This window comes from Danio rerio, chromosome 18 (genome assembly GCF_052040795.2).
Source record: "Danio rerio strain M-AB ecotype USA chromosome 18, GRCz13ab, whole genome shotgun sequence".
NCBI classification, from domain to species: domain Eukaryota; kingdom Metazoa; phylum Chordata; class Actinopteri; order Cypriniformes; family Danionidae; genus Danio; species Danio rerio.
This window is the reverse complement of record NC_141038.1, coordinates 4634747-4652500: the sequence shown is the minus strand read 5'-3', so window position 1 is coordinate 4652500 and position 17754 is coordinate 4634747. Positions and strand designations below refer to the sequence as shown.

The 17754-nt window shown below is 37.5% G+C and overlaps 1 protein-coding gene across 3 annotated transcripts in view; it reads left to right on the top strand.

Annotated features, from left to right (window-relative positions):
- relt (RELT TNF receptor) overlaps positions 1 to 17754 on the top strand; it is a 65649-nt gene that overhangs the window by 310 nt on the left and 47585 nt on the right. The window contains exons 1-2 of one of the 3 annotated variants that reach the window (XM_087291836.1): positions 7431 to 7546; positions 8529 to 8595. The exons of the other annotated variants lie outside the window; for them this stretch is intronic. The gene's annotated coding sequence lies outside the window, so the exon portion shown is untranslated. Of the gene's footprint in view, positions 1 to 7430; positions 7547 to 8528; positions 8596 to 17754 lie in introns of those variants that run through there. 3 annotated transcript variants of the gene reach the window in all.

The window sequence follows — 17754 nt, the reverse complement described above, 5'->3', positions numbered from 1 at the left end:
GCACACGAATTTGTGTTTTTATTGAGTTTGAGTGAGAAAGCCAATGAAGTTTTGCTTATATTTTAGACTTAATGTTAGAAATACGGCGGAATTGAGTTCGCTAGTTTAGTCATTCAGTTCTAGTGCCAAAACATTGTCATTTGGATGTAGCTAGCATGTCTTTTATATAAGTATTGATGTTTGTTATTTAAGTAATACATTTTAAACGTACTCTTCATTCCGAGTGCATTATTTACAGCTATGTTAAAACCTGTAACACTTTAAGATCATTAATAAGACGACCTCGTGTTATGACAGACTGTATAATGCTATACAGATCATAAGCATGTTATTAACAAACCATGAAGTCAAATTGAGTGAAGTAAAACAGTTCTGACCTAGTATAAACCAACAAAAACACCGAATGAAGGAACAAAATGCAGCAAAAATATACTAGTGAAGTTTGAAGTTTATTATATTCATTTATTATGGTTTTACAGGTCAGTCATTTCAGTAGAAAGTATAAATAATGTAATTTTAGTATTATAAGGTTAAAAATGTGACAGAAATTAGTAGAATTGAGTTTGCTAGTTTCTTGTCATTCACTTATAGTGCCAAAACAGTGTATTAAATATATAGCTAGCATACGTGTGTCTTCTAAAACAAGTGTTGATGAAGATTAAGTTTAATGTTTAATTAATACATTTTAAACATACTCTTCATTCAGAGTTCATCATTTACAGCTATGTTAAAACCTGTAACATATTATCATGAATAAGACGAACTCATATTATGACATTAGACTGCATAATGCTATACAGAAGCATGTTATTAACACACCATAAAGTCAAATGGAGTGAAGTAAAACAGTGCGGACTTAGTATTAACCAACAAAGACACCGAATGAAGGAACAAAATGTAACAAAAATATACTAATGAACATGTTTGCAGTTTATTATATTCATTTATTATGGGTTTTACAGCACTATCATTTTAGTAGAAAGTATAGATAATATAATTGTAGTGTTATCAGTTTAGACATGTTAGAAATATAAAAGAAATTAGCAGAATTAGGTTAGCTAGGTTTGCGTCAATCACTTCTAGTGCCAAAACATTGTCGTTATGATGTAGCTAGCATATGTGCGTCTTTTAAAATAAGTGTTGATGTTTGTTATTTAATTAATACATTTTAAACGTACTCTTCATTCAGAGTTCATCATTTACAGCTATGTTAAAACCTGTAACATATTATCATGAATAAGACAAACTCATATTATGACATTAAACTGCATAATGCTATACAGAAGCATGTTATTAACACATCATAAAGTCAAATGGAGTGAAGTAAAACAGTGCGGACTTAGTATTAACCAACAAAGACACCGAACGAAGGAACGAAATGCAACAAAAATATACTATTGAACATGTTTGCAGAGTATTATATTCATTTATTATAGTTTTACAGCACATTCATTTTAGTAGAAAGTATAAATAATATAATTGTAGTGTTATCAGTTTAGAAATGTTAGAAATATGACTGAAATTAGCAGAATTGAGTTAGCTTGATTCACTTCTAGTGCCAAAACATTGTCATTATGATGTAGCTAGCATATGTGTTGTTATTTAATGAAAACATTTTAAACGTACTCTTCATTCCGAGTTCATCATTTACAGCTATGTTAAAACCTGTAACACTTTTTATTGTCATGAATAAGACAAACTCATATGATGACATTAGACTGTATAATGCTAAACAGATCATAAGCAAGTCATTAACACATCATAAAAAGAAGTAAAACTGTGCTGACCTAGTATAAACCAACAAAGACATTAAATGATGGAACAAAATACAGCAAAAAACATGTTTGCAGTTTATTATATTTATTTATTATGGTTTTACAGCGTAGTCATTTTTGTAGGAAGAGTAAATAATATAATTTAGTATTATCAGATTATTCAGAGATACATTTTAATTTGATTGATTGATCAAATGTATTTACTTATATGTAAAGCCAATTATTTAAGAGCATTTTGTTAGCATTATGCACCAAAAATGACTTTGAAGTTGCAGCCAGGAACATTGTGTTTCGTTGTCTGTTGTGAACTTACCCACAGTGTTTAAAGACGGTTGAATCTCTGTGGAATCTGATATATGAGAGTTTAAAGAGGAACAGCGTTTATTGGTTTTATCAAACGAAGCGTAACATGATAATATATTACCATCATTACCTCTTGTGACCGTCTCATCCACTTCTGCTCTTTAAATCATTTCAGGGATCACGAATTGCTCTGCTCATTTCCAGTGAACTTGGTTAACTAAGAGAAAGCAGCGAGCATGTTTAAATAGAGCTCATCGCAATGTGTCGCCCACTGGGCAGTTTGACACACACACACTTATAGCACTAGACTTTGGCACACGCTGCGCCAGCTGCGGTTTGTGCCAGCTGGAAACACATGTTTGTGCCGCATGCATAATTTATGGCCTGCACTATTAACAAAAATGCTGTTTTATAACGTATACATCACGAAATTCCCTTTTAGAAATCTTTAAGTTACAAGGCGCCACCCTTGTCGTTGTAATTAACATCTTTTGTAAAGCCTCACATCAATATTATAGTGATATCCAGCATTGGCGCAGAGCCCGGGCTATTATCAAGCAGGATGTGTAATTGCCATGTCTTTGTAGTTTGACATCCTCGCTGAGGAAAAATGCCTAAACGTGTTTTATGCTCACGTTTGAAATCAATGTATGAGGCACACAGATGCTTTTAGGCTCTTGAAGTACTAGTGGGATTAAATGCATGAGTCTAATACAGATGTGTTTGTCATGGGACGGGCCAGCAGACTAATTTGGCATTGCAATATATTTAGCACGTTTTAGTTTTTGACTCATCAGTGTTACAACTTGTTTTGATTCGTCCCACAGAGGAAACCTAAAGCGTTCAGTTCATTTTGGCGTTGAATACAATTTTTGATGTAAATTAATGGCACTTTCTAGCAGCATTAAACAGTGTGTTAAAGAAATAGTTCACCTAAAACTGAAGTTTTATCTCACTTTATGCTTGTTCAAAACTTGTCGAACATCAAAGAAGATATTTAAAAAAAAAAGCCGGAAACCATTTACTTTGATATATATTTTTTTTCCTACTATGGATGTCAATGGCTTTCATACTTCTTTCAAGTATGTCCTTTTGTGTATTTGAGGGAGAGTAAATAGTAAGTAAACGACCCGGGCTCATTGTGGAAACGTAGCCCCGCGGACGTTTCTGCGGACCGCGATTTACGTCCCGGGAGGTACGTATTCGAGCGGTTTTTGTTTTCGTGGATCATCGAGAGGCCGCTGTGCGCGCTTTTTTGCGTCTCGGGTGCCTCTCGGGAGCGCAGGCCGTTCGTGCCCGCGCCGTGTTCGCGCCCGCTCCGTGTTCGTGCGAAAAGTTGCCGGATTGGCCGACTCGGCCGCCCTCCTCTTCCTCCTCCTCCTCCTCCTCCTTCCCTAAAACCGAGCGACGGTTCGCAAAATCTGTCCAGAAAAAAAAAAAGCAAAAGCCCTCGTCTTCGATTTCGACCGCGTTTTCGGATCCCACCGCGTTCTCGCCCTTATTTTTCGGATTCCGTTTTTCGTCTTACCTAATTTCCGGAACCGCTGTTCCCCGGACTCGATCCCGGTCGTCGTCCCCGCAGCCGGCTCCTCCTCTTCCGGGGCCTCCGCTCCACCGACGCAATGCTGTGAGCTAAGCGGACAAACTGGTTGCATCGGGAAAGCCCTCCACTCGGAGGCGAGCCGTTGGCCGGCGAGCGCAAAGAGGAGGGACGGAGCGGCGCCACACCGCCTGAAAGCGTTCGCTCAAAGAAAAACTAAACGCGCCCTCACGTACCTCTGGCCTTACGTACAATACCGTCAGCGGGGCTACGTTTCCAGAATGAGCTTGGGTTGTAAGCAAATGTTAATTTTTGGGAGAATTATTCCTTTTAAATGCCTAAATGCTACTTCAGTGACACGTCTGTGCAAGCTGAGTGTAAATATAGCAATGCGAACATTGTTGTAATTTGTACTAAAATTGACTTAACCCAAATTTACACAAAATATGGAAAATATGCAAATTTTTACAATGTAGGGTGCGTTTTGCTGTGTATGTTGTAAACATATTCGATTACAAATCTGAATTCTCCCTTTAAAATGCCTAAATGTTACATTACCTCTGATTTACATGGGGTGTCAGCTTCAACGATTCCCATTCACTATGAATGGGTGACATCAAGCGATGCCGAACTGAATTGTGGATTCGTTGGCGCTGATTCAGCTGCGTTGCTTAACTTTTTTCTTAACTTTTCAAGCATCAGTGGAAGCATCAGCAAATCAGATTGCTTTATGCAAATACCCCAGCTCAGACAGTGGCCGAATGTGGACAAATTTCATTGGCTGACACTGCTATGACAATCGCGTCAGCCCAAACTTCAGACACGACCTCTGTCAATCATTGACGCTAAAGCCCCATGTGTATCGGGCGTTAGAGCCACTTTTGTGGAAGCTTGGTGTAAATATTGCAATGCGTACTTTGTTGTAATTTGTACTAAAATTGATTTAACCCAAATTTACACAAAGAATGGAAAATATGCAAATTTTTACAATGTAGGGTGCGTTTTGCTGTAAACGTATTCGATTACAAATCATAGCCTGAATGCTAAATTAGAGCCACTTTTGTGCAAGCTTAGTGAAAATGTTGCAATGTGAACGTTGTTGTAATTTGTACTAAGATTGACTTAACCCAAATTTACTCATTAAATGTAGGCCAGAAATATTTCTGGATTTATTCTACCTACTTGATAAGCTGAATATGTCACACAAGGTTAAATATTGCTATGATTGTAAACCTTTTTCCTGTTCATCCATTTAAATTAGCTTTGACACAATCTACGTTGTATAAAACACTATAGAACTAAAGATGTCTTCACTTGAAGTGGTACTTAAATGTCTTTGCACTGTGTTTAATACAGGCCAGTACTACATAAAATACGTTTAATTATGTTGCTCGTTTCAGATGTCAGAAACACTAGAGGGCGCTGTCTACATTTTTGTGAATTGGAAATATGTCACTTAAACTGTAATAAATATCTGTTAATTAACAATTTCTGTATTTTGTGATTCACAAGTGATTTCCCTTAATTTATGTATTACGGGTCGCATTTTGATGTTGAAAATTCAACTACAGTTTAACAAAGTGACTTTTATTGACATTTTAGTAGTTTAATGTATTAAGAGATAATAAATAAAAAAAATAAGTGTGTAAAATAACAGAAAATGTGCTTTCAGTTTATTACAAGGTTTTTGTAGCGTAATATACAACACCAACCCAGACAATATATCACTTTAAATTATTAAAAAAATGCTCATAAAAGTCCCTTTTTCAAACTTGTCAAGGTTAAAAGTTTCACTAAGAAAGATCAAGGTCCCATAATACAATTCAAATGTATAAATAAATGGGGAAAAATTTAAAAACATGAATCATAAAATAGGGAAAACTGCTAATTTACAGATTTTTTTTTTACAATGTACGGTGTGTTTACAATGAGTGTTTTGCAGTGTATGTTGTAAGCAAATTCGATTACAAATCATAGACACTGTTAAGTTGCTTTGTGGTGTTTATTTCTTGAGCTGCACAAAAATAAACCTTTATTTGTCAATAATATGTCCAATTAAACATAATTAGTGTGAAAATGAGCAAAAGTCCTTTCCGTCATACTGCCCCCTAGTGTTTGTTTTACCTAGAAACAGCAGTCAAACGTATGTTGTTGTACGTTTTTTGGGGATTTCACAACAAAAGTAAGCTAAAGCATGTATTTCAAATGAGCTTGAGCTTGTCTTTACGCTAAATTTATTCAGGCATAGACTAGCCCTATCCAAGATGATGTGAAAGTAACTATATATTTTACGTTTTGAGGGCAGAGGTGGGTCAGAGAAGCCAAAAATTGACTCTGCTTTATTTGTGGCACATTTTTTTTGAGCAGACACAGACCAGCTTTGACTGTGTAAATGTATACAGCTTACAGATTCAAACCCATACACATTACCGCCGCAGATCCTCTAAACACTTACGATAAACTGCCAAAGAGAATTTAATTCGTATTGGATAATTCTCCAATTCTTCAGACCAATCCGTCAGTATCAGTGCCAAAATGGGCCATAAAGTTTCCATATGAACGAGACTTATGTGCATGTGTTTGCATAGCTGTCTGTGCATTTCTCACATGCTTGCATAATTTTGTTTTGATTGAGTTCATCTGACCGGTATCCGGATTCTGTGTGTCTCTGCTGTCCAAACAAAATCCAGTTCTGCCCGGAAGCCCGAAAGGTCTTGCTGGGTTTGTTATCTGTAATTACCCATGCTCCTTTTCTTGACCCATACTAAAGCAACAGCACCAATTCAGAGTTTTGAAGTGGGAGTTTGGTTGGCAGCTCTGACTTTTGGGCACGCTTGTCTGAAATTATGAAGCAAGCGTCTGGGTAAGATCCAAACCCTCCACGGCTGGATGAAGGAATCAATGATTTAATTAAAGATTTATTATTTGTGTTGGTGGACCATTTCACCGGACACAAACCAAATGTACTGTATACTTGTCCGTACTTCATGTACAGTCATTTACCTGAGCTGGTAGCCATGTCCGTGTTGACCTCGGAAAGGTTTGGGAGATGCTGGCACAAAAAGTGCTCTGACCTCAGATCAGCCAGGATTTACTTGGTGTCCCCGTGGGTTCTGCTGACTCTGCCAGATCAGTACAGTGATGCATTGAGTTCTGTGACTGAACATTGAAGGTATATTGTGGTAATGTTATTACACACTTGATATATTCTGTATGAATTAATAAGCAGAACCTTTGTGTTATATTACCAAACTCAGGGTCAAGGTATTGAAATGAATCATTGATTATTTTAAAGACTTTTACATGCTCTTAATCATTCCGAAAATCATGTGGAAAAATATATGATCATGTCAACATGTTTTTATTCTAATCATAACTTTTTAATATATGTTAATCATGTTTAACTTATTTTTTAAAATTTGTACAAGCTGTTTTAAATCAGTTTAATATAATTTAGGTTATATGACTCATAAGGTTTGTTTGATTCAACTTAAAAATGTTAAGCAACCATGTATTTTTACAACCCAGGCTTATTCTGAAAACATACCTCCATATACATTTCTGGAGACCATGAAATACGTTTTAGGACAGTGGTCACCAAACTTGTTCCTGAAGGGCCGGTGTCCTGCAGATTTTAGCTCCAACCCTAATCAAACACACCTGAACAAGATAAGCAAGGTCTTACTAGGTATACTTGAAACATCCAGGCAGATGTGTTGAAGCAAGTTGGAGCTAAACCCTGCAGGGACACCGGCCCTCCAGGACCGAGATTGGTGACCCCTGTTTTAGGGGGTACTTTTTTTTTTGTGCAGTTTTTGTTTTCGCGAATCGATGAGAGGGTCGCTGTGTATGCTTTTTGGAACCCAGGCTCATTCTGGAAACGCAGACCCACGGACGTTTCTGGAGACCGCAAAATATATCCGGGGAGGTATGTATTTGTGCAGTTTTTGTTTTCACTAATTCGCGAGAGGCCGCTGTGTGCGCCCACGTTGTTCTCGCACGAAAAGCCACCGTAGGCCGCTGTCGAGCGACCGTCTGTCCGACTGACTGAATGACTGAACGCTTGGTCGACCCAGCCACCCTCCTCCTTCTTCCCTAAACCCAAGCAACAATTTACAAAAGCCGTCCAGAAAAAGAAAAGCCCTTGTCCGATTTTGACCGCGTTTTTGGATTTCATCGCATTCTCGCCCCTTTACAAACTCGTTCGCTTTATTTTTTGGATTATGATTTTTGTCTTGCCTGATTTCTGGAACCGCTCTTCCCCGGACTCGAACGCGGTCGTCGCCGCAACCGGCTCCTCCTCCTCCAGGCCTCCGCTCCACCAACGTAACACGACGAGCTAACCGGACAAACTGGTTGCAGCGGGAAAGCCCTCAAAAGCCATCAGCCGGCGAGCGTGAAGCAGTGGCGTAACGCCGCCCCATAGCGTTCGCTTGATAAAACGAAATGCAGCCATACGTACCTCCGGCCACATAAAATTTCGGTCTCCAGAAACGTCCGCGGGGCTACGTTTTCAAAATGAGCTTGGGTTGGCTTTTTGAGATCTCAAATTTCTCTCGCGAGTGCTATTCGCTCCTGCTGTTCTCACGTAAGCCCACCAGAGGCCGCTGTTGCCTGAATGACTGAATGACTGACTGACCCACCCTCCTCCTTCCCTAAACCCAACCAATTTCATTGACTGACCCGCCCTCCCACTTCCCTAAATCCAACAAACAATTTTAAAAGCTATCTAGAAAAAGAAAAGCTCTTGCCTGATTTTTACCAAGTTTTTAGATTTTACCACATTTTCACCCTGTTATTTACTTGTTTATTTATTTTTTGGATTCTGTTTTTGTTCTACGCGCTTTCTGGAACCGTTCTTCACCGGACTCGAACCCCGTCGTTGTGGTCAACTCCTCTTTGCATCTCAGGTCCGCCAACATACATGGCGAGCTAAAGGGACAAACTGGTTAAAGCGGAAAAGCAGTCCATACGGAGGTAAGCGGTCAGCTGGTAAGCGTAAAAGGGAATGCATACCGCCCTGTAGCTTTCATTTTAAAAATGGAATGCAGCTATATGTACCTCTGGCTACATGAATCGCGGTCTCCAGAAACGTATAGGGCTACGCTTTTAGAATGAGCCAATGTTGTATTTTTTACACTCCTAACATGAGAGGTTTATTTAATTAAGATTATGATTCTAAACTAAATTAAACATTTTCACTCAACAGTTAGTTTGTCCATATTTGAATTTGAGTCATAGGGTGGTTGATCTGAGAACAGCCTTGAGCGATGTAGTTTGGTTTATGAACAAATCTTTTGTGGTTGAATGAGTCAGTGGATTGTTGGTTCAAGAATCTTTCAGATTGATTCAGTCTGGTTTATGAAAAAAACATATCTCAACTCTGAGAGATTCAGTCTGATTTGTGAAGAATTAGTTGTTAGTTCAGCGAGTCAGTGGGTTGCTGGCATAAAAGTGTAAATGAATCATTCTTTGGTAAGTCAGTAAATTCTGATTGATTCATTGTCATTTATGAACTAGTCATTTTTGATTCAGTAATCAGTTAACTGTTCAAGAACCACTTTAAGTGCACTTTTTAGTGCCATTTTTGAACAAATCATTTTTGGTTCAGTTAGTACTAGGAATGGGACGATAACTGTGTTCAAGGTATACAGTTTGGAAAAGTCAAGGTTTTAAAACTCACAATTTTCTGCTATACCGTTCCTAAGGGATTTTTTATTTACATTTTTTTAGCTTTTTAGGACAGCAGTGCTTAACTGTAAAAAAAAAAGTCTGTATTTTGAAACTACATTAATTATTTTTCTGCATTTTAAAACTAATAAAGACAGCAGAAGTCAATAATTCATTTTACTTATTTAGTCTGACACGTTTACTGCTCCAAAATATTTTAAAATTTTCTCAAATTAAAATATATTGTGTTCAAAGGGGAAAAGGTTGTTGTTTTTACCCAGACATTTAAAAAGAATATATTTGTGTGCAGTAATCTCAATACTGTGAAACCGTAATATTTATATCCAAGGTTATCATACCATCAGAATCTTATTCCGGCCCATGCCTAGTAAGTACATGGAGTGTTGACTTGAAATCGGCTGTAATTCTGAGCTATTAACTCTGGTTTGTGAACATAACAATAGATATTAGTTAAGTCATTTAAACACTTGACCAATTGATTCAATTTTATGTACAAAGCATTTAGTCTGGTTTTGCGATCAACTTCATCAAATGAATGAAAGGTTTGACTCAGAACAACGGTTCTTTCATGTCCCAAACATGCAAATATGGCATGTATGTTATTCGCTGGCAGTCAAACCCATGATCTTGACATCACTCACACCCTATTGAGCTCCAGGAATGCTAGTTTTTACACTAGCTGTGGCCACAAAGACCAACACAAAGGGAAAGTTTAGCTATTCATGATGTGATGATACAGCACTTGTTTGCCGGGGCCACATTTGGGTCTTTCAGGGTGTCATTAGAGGGCACAGACGAACATGTGACAGGAAGTACCCCTTCTTATGATGCCAGGCCACATGACCCTGGCCATGGGCATCCATTAATTATCACCGGGCAGCATGGGTAATGTGACATTCCTGTAGCCGGAGCCTAATTACGGGTTTAGAGAACAAGACGCAGCCAGTGGAGTTGGGTGACCTAGCCATCTAAAGGCTTGTGACCTCCTTATTCTAGACTTTTTGGCATCCTTGAAAGAGTTAACTGATACTCGCAGCAAATTTAATACGCAAAGTGTCCCGAACGCCTCTTTAATGCTGGCATATGGGTGCATTTAACATTCCTGCTCTTACAGGACTGAGAAGGTGGAATTCCCCCCTCAGGAACAGAGATTGTTTCAACCTCCCATCAAAATAATGTTTGGCTAGTATTAAATTTGCTGTTGAAATGAACACATCTACTTGCAGGTTTATCCTTTTACTTCTACACTACCTGACCATAGTCTTGTCGCCTATCCAAGTTTTAGGAACAACAAATAATAGCTTGACTTCTAGTTGATCATTTGGTATCAGAAGTGGCTTATATGAAAGGCAAAGGCCTCTAGATGACGCTTATTCTACCAAAGTAAAATATGATCGTGCCTTGATTTTTAAATATTTCATTAGGACTGTAAGGTCTGACTTTGCTTAGGCCCCATTTACACTAGTGCCTTTCAGTTTTAAAACAGCGTTTTAGATAAAAAATGATCCGCGTCCACACTAGCGTTTTACCTAGCGTCTCTGAACATATCTCCGTCCACACTACGCCACCAAAAACGTATATCACGTGACCATTCGCGCACTCTAGGCATGCGCGTTCTACTATAAACAGAAAGCATGCGTCTTGCTCGGCATTTGGTTATTGTTAGTCAACAAACACCGGTTGGACATTAAAGGTGATGGCAAAGAAAGCAAGAGAGGTATTTTTGTGGACAGACGACGAGGTCGAGTTGTTACTAAACGTAACAAATGAATAACTGCACAATGGTGCCTAAAACAGACAATAGTGCAAACAACGCTCCCATTTCTGTGCCCATGTTGTTGTTTACAGTACTGTCTTCCGGTAGATTTAAAGCCATGTGTTATAGTCATGTGATAGGGGCTTGACGAATAAGGGAAGGATACGCAATGACACAAAAGCCCCAATCAGGTAGCAAATCTCGGCAGCCTCCGTTTTCAGATGTCTCCGTTTTTCCTCATCCACACTGAAACGGAGCAGCAGCATTTCAGAATGAAAACGGCCTCTCCAGCGTTTCTAAAATGCTCCATTTCGGTGCTCGAAAACTCCAGCGTAGTGTGGACGGATGGCGTAACCGTAGCAAAACTTATGCGTTTTAAAACGAAAACGCATTAGTGTAAACGGGGCCTTAGACAAAAGTCTTGTCACTTAACAGAAATAATGTCCAGTATAAAGAGTGGGCCATTTATATGGATACACCTTAATAAAACGGGAATGGTTTGTGATATTAACGTCCTGTCTGTGGCACATTAGTATATGTGAGGGGGCAAACTTTTCAAAATGGGTGGTGACCATGGTGGCCATTTTGAAGTCGGCCATCTTGGATTCAACTTTTGTTTTTTTATTAGGAAAAGGGTCATTTGACACATCAAACTAATTGGGAATTTCACAAGAAAAACAATGGGGTGCTTGGTTTTAACGTAACTTTATTCTTTCATGAGTTATTTACAAGTTTCTCTCCACTTATAAAATGTGTTCAATGTGCTGCCCATTGTGTTGGATTGTCAATGCAACCCTCTTCTCCCACTCTTCACACATTGATAGCAACACAAAATGCCAGCACAGGCATCCAGTATCCATAGTTTCATGTGCTGCACATTAGGCTTGGGCGGTATCCAAATTTTGATACTGTCAAACCTCCTCCCTATTTTACCCCGGTATTACCGTGCATAATAAAAAAAAACTATGAGGAAAGGCTCAGACAGCGTCACCAAAGTGTTGGCTTGTGCCTAAACCATTCAGAAACTGAATACCGTATATGCGACCTTAGGTTCGCGGTCACCTGTTTGTTTTGTTCGTATTAGAGATTTGTACAGGCCTCTCTGCCTCTTTCACACACACACGGATGCACGCGCGCTCGGGAGCTATATTGCTAGACAGCTCGCCCGCTCACTTTCAAACTACACCAGAGTTACCGACTGCTCCAGCGATTTATTCGGAAATTCATTCCCGCACCGCAAGATATCTGGTCGGCTCCCGCGGTACAGCAGCGGGAATGCAGACCTCTAGTTCGTATTTACCACGTCTCCCTTCTCGTTTGGTCGAAACCGGAAATACTGCCAACCATACATACTAGAGAAGCGCGGATGGCGGTTACAGCCTACAGCCGCGGAATCCGCGGATAAACCGCGGATCGGGCGGATGACGTGACGAAAAATAATATTTTAATTAAATCCGGGCGGGTGGTGGGCGGTTGTACTGTTTTGTACACATAGCTGGCGCACCAACGAAAAAGCCTAGGACTGACTTCACAGAATGAGAGGAGGAATCGGATACACTAATTCTGGATGAAGTACAGAAGTCTTCATTTACAAACTTCCGTATAGACGGATCAGCAGAGAAAAATCTACTTTCCTTTTGGGAGAAACAAGGCAGTCATTCCCACGTCTACAGCACCTTGCCAAGAGAATTCTATGCATTCCAGCAACAAGTGCTGCGAGCGAGCGCTCCTTCAGTGCAGCAGGGCGCATTAGAGGCCAGGCGCTCTCGTCTGAATGTTGAAATGATGTGTCAAAATGCGTTTTCTAGGCTACAATAATAATAAAAAAAAATATTGTACAGTAATGTGCGTTTAATTTAGGCTATTTATTTATTTTTGTCCCTGTGCGCCAATTGGAGACGGAGTTCACTGCTGATATTCTGAGAGCTTTATAGGGTGCTTCTCATTTCTTATTTGTGTATCCTCGTTTCCTTTCCTTGCTTTCTTTCCTCGTCTTTCCACCCCTATAGGATGCGAGGGAAGGACGCAAGGAAAAGACTCAAGGACCGACCGAGGAATCGAATCAAGTGAAAAGACACGTCCTCGTATTGTTTAGCGTCACTTCAAAGCGTCAATTAATGCTGGATTTGACTTGCACGTTTGGATTAACTGCATGTCATTAAAGTCATTCTCTTTTTTTCTAATAATCAATAAAGAAACATTCATTTAATAATAAAAAGGAATAAGCCATTCAAATAAAGAGCTCAGTCAGCAAATGACGGGCGGGTGCGGTTTTAAAATTTGGTCAAAAATGTTAGTGCGGATGGATGGCGGACGGATGATGAGTTTTGTGATGCGGTTGCGGATGAAATAATAGCCCATCCGCGCATCTCTAATACATACTCGCCACCTCCCTCTCCCTTTCCCTCTCTCTCTCTGCTCCACACTGTTCCGCGATGACAATCACGCATATGCATTTGTAGGTATTAAATAAATAATATTTAATATCACAGTCTCCAATTTAAGTGGATTGTTTTTTTATGATGGTATAACGGTATTGAAACTGACACCGTTGCTATTTTTAGATCCCGCGGTATACCGTATTACTGTATTATCGCCCAAGCCTACTGCACATATTGTATCTTCTGATTTAAACCTTTTGGAGACTATTTATCTAGAATAAAAAACCAAAAGGTTTCACTTTGTAACAACAATTTGTTAAAATCTCCCTCCCGACATGGACACTCTACAACTTCAGTCCCTATGTATTGTAGAGTGGAGACAGAATGTCTCATAAATGAGAAATGCTGCGCAACAGGACTTTTAGAATCATGATGTCGAATAGCGCATCGATGTTTAGAAATGAAGTTCATTTAGTTCATTTCCAGAACATAATTATATTTTATATTCGTAATTATAAATTATATACATTTTTTTCCATGTCTGTCTTTGAAAAATTGTCAAAGTGCGCAGTCAAGTGTCGACAAGCATTTATGGTAAACTAAAATATTCTTTAATGTTGTTTCTAGTGAAATCCGTCAAGTAGTCAAATTCAGAAATATACTTTAAAACGCATGATTATTTAAGCACGACATATCATGCTTATTACACTTACATGATTAGAAACATGCATGTAAGTATACTATTTTAAAGTATTTTAGTAATATTATATCATCTGGAAGTACAGTATATATCATTTGAAGATGCTGTCAAGATTTGAAATTCCTTAAATGTGCATGTTAACTATAATTAGTTAAATATTTCCCCCACAAGATGATGGCTTCAATGTATACGATTTGTGTGAAACTGCAAAATGCATAGCCAAACTCACACTCTTGTGGGCTGCAACAAAATGTGCATCAAGCTGTGAGAATCTCAACATGAAATCACTTCACATATGGATTTCATTAATATTTATTTGCTAGAAATGATCTCAGCGTTGCTATAGGGTGATGACTTAAATTCCTGCTTTTATTAGTGGTGTTTGGCATGGCAAGGATCCTTCTTCCTTGTTTTGTTCTACTCTTGAATCGCTTAAATGGCTTCCTCTCTTTTGCCAGTGAAATGTTCTTTGTGATATTCAGCAAGCAGACATCGAATCTGAAGCTAGTGAAGTCAATCTGTCAATCAAACGGGTGAAATTCAACACCCTTGACGTTCTTTGCTCTCTGTGTCAGGTTACATGTTTACCACAGCTTGTGTTTACTGTAGCAAACACAGAATAGAAAACTGCAAACATCCATGCTATCTAACATTACATTTTTCTGACATTATTATATGATATTAGCATCATACTTGTAGTTTAATTGTATTATTATTAAAGGAAGTTGCATTGGTTTATAGCATGTCTAATAGTCATTCAAATATTTGAGTCATTCAAATATTTAAATTATAAAAAAATGCATTTTTCCTGATGGCAAACAAGAGAATATTAAATACTAAATAATACACTCTTTTGTCTATATGCACCACAGTTCTATCTGATTACAAGATACGTTTCTATCTGTATTAGAACTTAATGATGATGACCAACAAAAGGAAGAAAGTGAAAAATGTTTTTATTAATGCCAACTAGTGGTCAAATGATATATCGTCACAGTCGTAATATTGGCAGATATTTTTTTTCAAATAGCTGTATGACTGATAAATTTTTCCTGTTTGCCTAATGCTGGAATTATTGGCATTAGGCCAATAATGCCTATATATATATATATATATATATATATATATATATATATATATATATATATATATATATATATATATATATATAAATTTATATAAATATAATAATTATATATATATATATATATATATATATATATATATATATATATATATATATATATATATATATATATATATATATATATTATACCAATGCAGGTATTTGAAAAATATCGGCCAATATGTTGGCTGTGCTGATATATCGGTTGAAAATTAATAGCCAATAAATTGGCTGTGGTGACATATCGGTTGAAAAATTTCAGTCGATATATCCGCTGTGGCAATATATCGGTTAAAAAATAGAGGCTGATATGTTAGCTGTAGTGATATATTGATTGACAGATATTGGCAGATATATTGGCTGTGGCGATATATCGGTTAAAAATATTGGCAGATATATTGGCTGTGGCGATATATCGGTTAAAAATATTGGCAGATATATTGGCTGTGGCGATATATCGGTTAAAAATATTGGCAGATATATTGGCTTTGATGAAATATCGGTTAAAAAAATATTGGCCGATATATTGGCTGTGGTGATATATCGGTTAAATAATATTAGCAGATATATTGGCTGTAATGATATATCGGTTGAAAAATACTGCCATTTATATTAGGCTGTGGTTGTATATCTGCTGACAGATATTAGCTGATATATAGGCTGTGGTGATATATCGGTTAACAGATATTGGCAGATATATAGGCTGTGGTGATATATCGGTTGACAGATATTGGCAGATAAATAGGCTGTGTTGATATTTCAGTAAAAAAAAATTGCCGATATATAAGCTATGGTGATATATCGGTTAATAGATATTGGTAGATATATTGGCTGTGTTGATACATCAGTTGAAAAATACTGGGAGATATATAGGCTGTGGTAATATTGATATTATCACCACAGCCAATATATTGGCCAATATATTGGATATTTTTCAACAAATATATCACCGTGATATATTTGTTGAAAAATATCGACCAATATATTGGTTGTGATAATATATCAGTTTTAAAAAATGGCCAATATATTGGCTGTGGTGATATATTAGTTGACAAATATTGGCAGATATATAGGCTGTGGTGATATATCGGTTGACAGATATTGGCAGATAAATAGGCTGTTGATATTTCAGTTAAAAAATATTGGCCGATATATTAGCTATGGTGATATATCGGTTAATAGATATTGGTAGATATATTGGCTGTGGTGATACATCAGTTGAAAAATACTGGCAGATGTATAGGCTGTGGTGATATTGGTTTAAAAAAATATTGGCCGATAGACTGGCTGCGGTGATATATCGGTTGACAGATATGGCAGATATATAAACTGTGGCGATATATCAGTTGAAAAATATTGGCAGATATATAGGCTGTGGTGATATTGGTTAAAAAAATATTGACCGATATACTGGCTGTGGTGATATATCGGTTGACAGATATTGGCAGATATATTGGCTGTGGTTATAGATTGGTTGAAAAATATTGGCAGATAAATAGGCTGTGGTGATTTTTCAGTTGACAGATATTGGCAGATATGTTGGCTGTGGTGATAGTTGGTTGAAAAATATCGGCCAATATATTGGTTGTGGTGATATGTCAGTTGACGCTAGTTAGTGTTAATCAAAACTTTTTTCATAAGCATACAGTATATAATATTTGAACTATTATGAAATAGTAAGGAAGAAGGAAAATGAAAGAAAAACAGAAAAAAATTACACGTTTTGTTAGCGTTGTTGCAGTTTGAGGAAAGCTGTAATTTTTATTTTAACAATTAGTATTTTTAAATGGAAAATTTAATAAAATGCAATAGAATTATATTTTTGTTTGTGGATGCTCTGTCAAATTTAGTTCATAGATAGAATCTGTATTGGCAGGTCACACTTACCAAAACGTCAGGAATCGGAATCGACCTAGAAAATCGCAATCAGTGCATCTCTAGTCTAAACTGTTTGTGTTATGTTGAGTAACTCTCCCAACACTGAGTAAACAACAAACAAACCTAAATACAGACACAATCTAATACATATAACACAATCATGTATTTAATGGTGAAAACAGCAGCCGTGATGCTATCTATAGTGGTTATGAATTGTCAATAGAGCAGATAATGGGCATTTTGTAGTTATTTTGTCCAGAATGGTGGTTTGCAACTGTTATTTAGCTATGACATCAAGGGCCTTATTTTGAACAGCAGATGTTTCATCTCAGAGAATAATTGGTTTTTCTTAGCAGAAACCGCAGGAGAATGATGCACATGGCCCGTAATCATGTTTGTGTATCGGTGACCTCGTCTTTTAACAGCAAAAGCTTCAAAACAGGAACCTGAGACGCTTCCAAACAAGCAACAAAACACTTCATTTGACACTACAATTTCTTTAGCTCTGATTGAAAAACTGTTTGGAAATGTGAAGTCATTCCTCCTGGTTGGCAATAAACAGATCCACCATGCAATGACCTGGTATGTGCCAGATTAAAAAAGA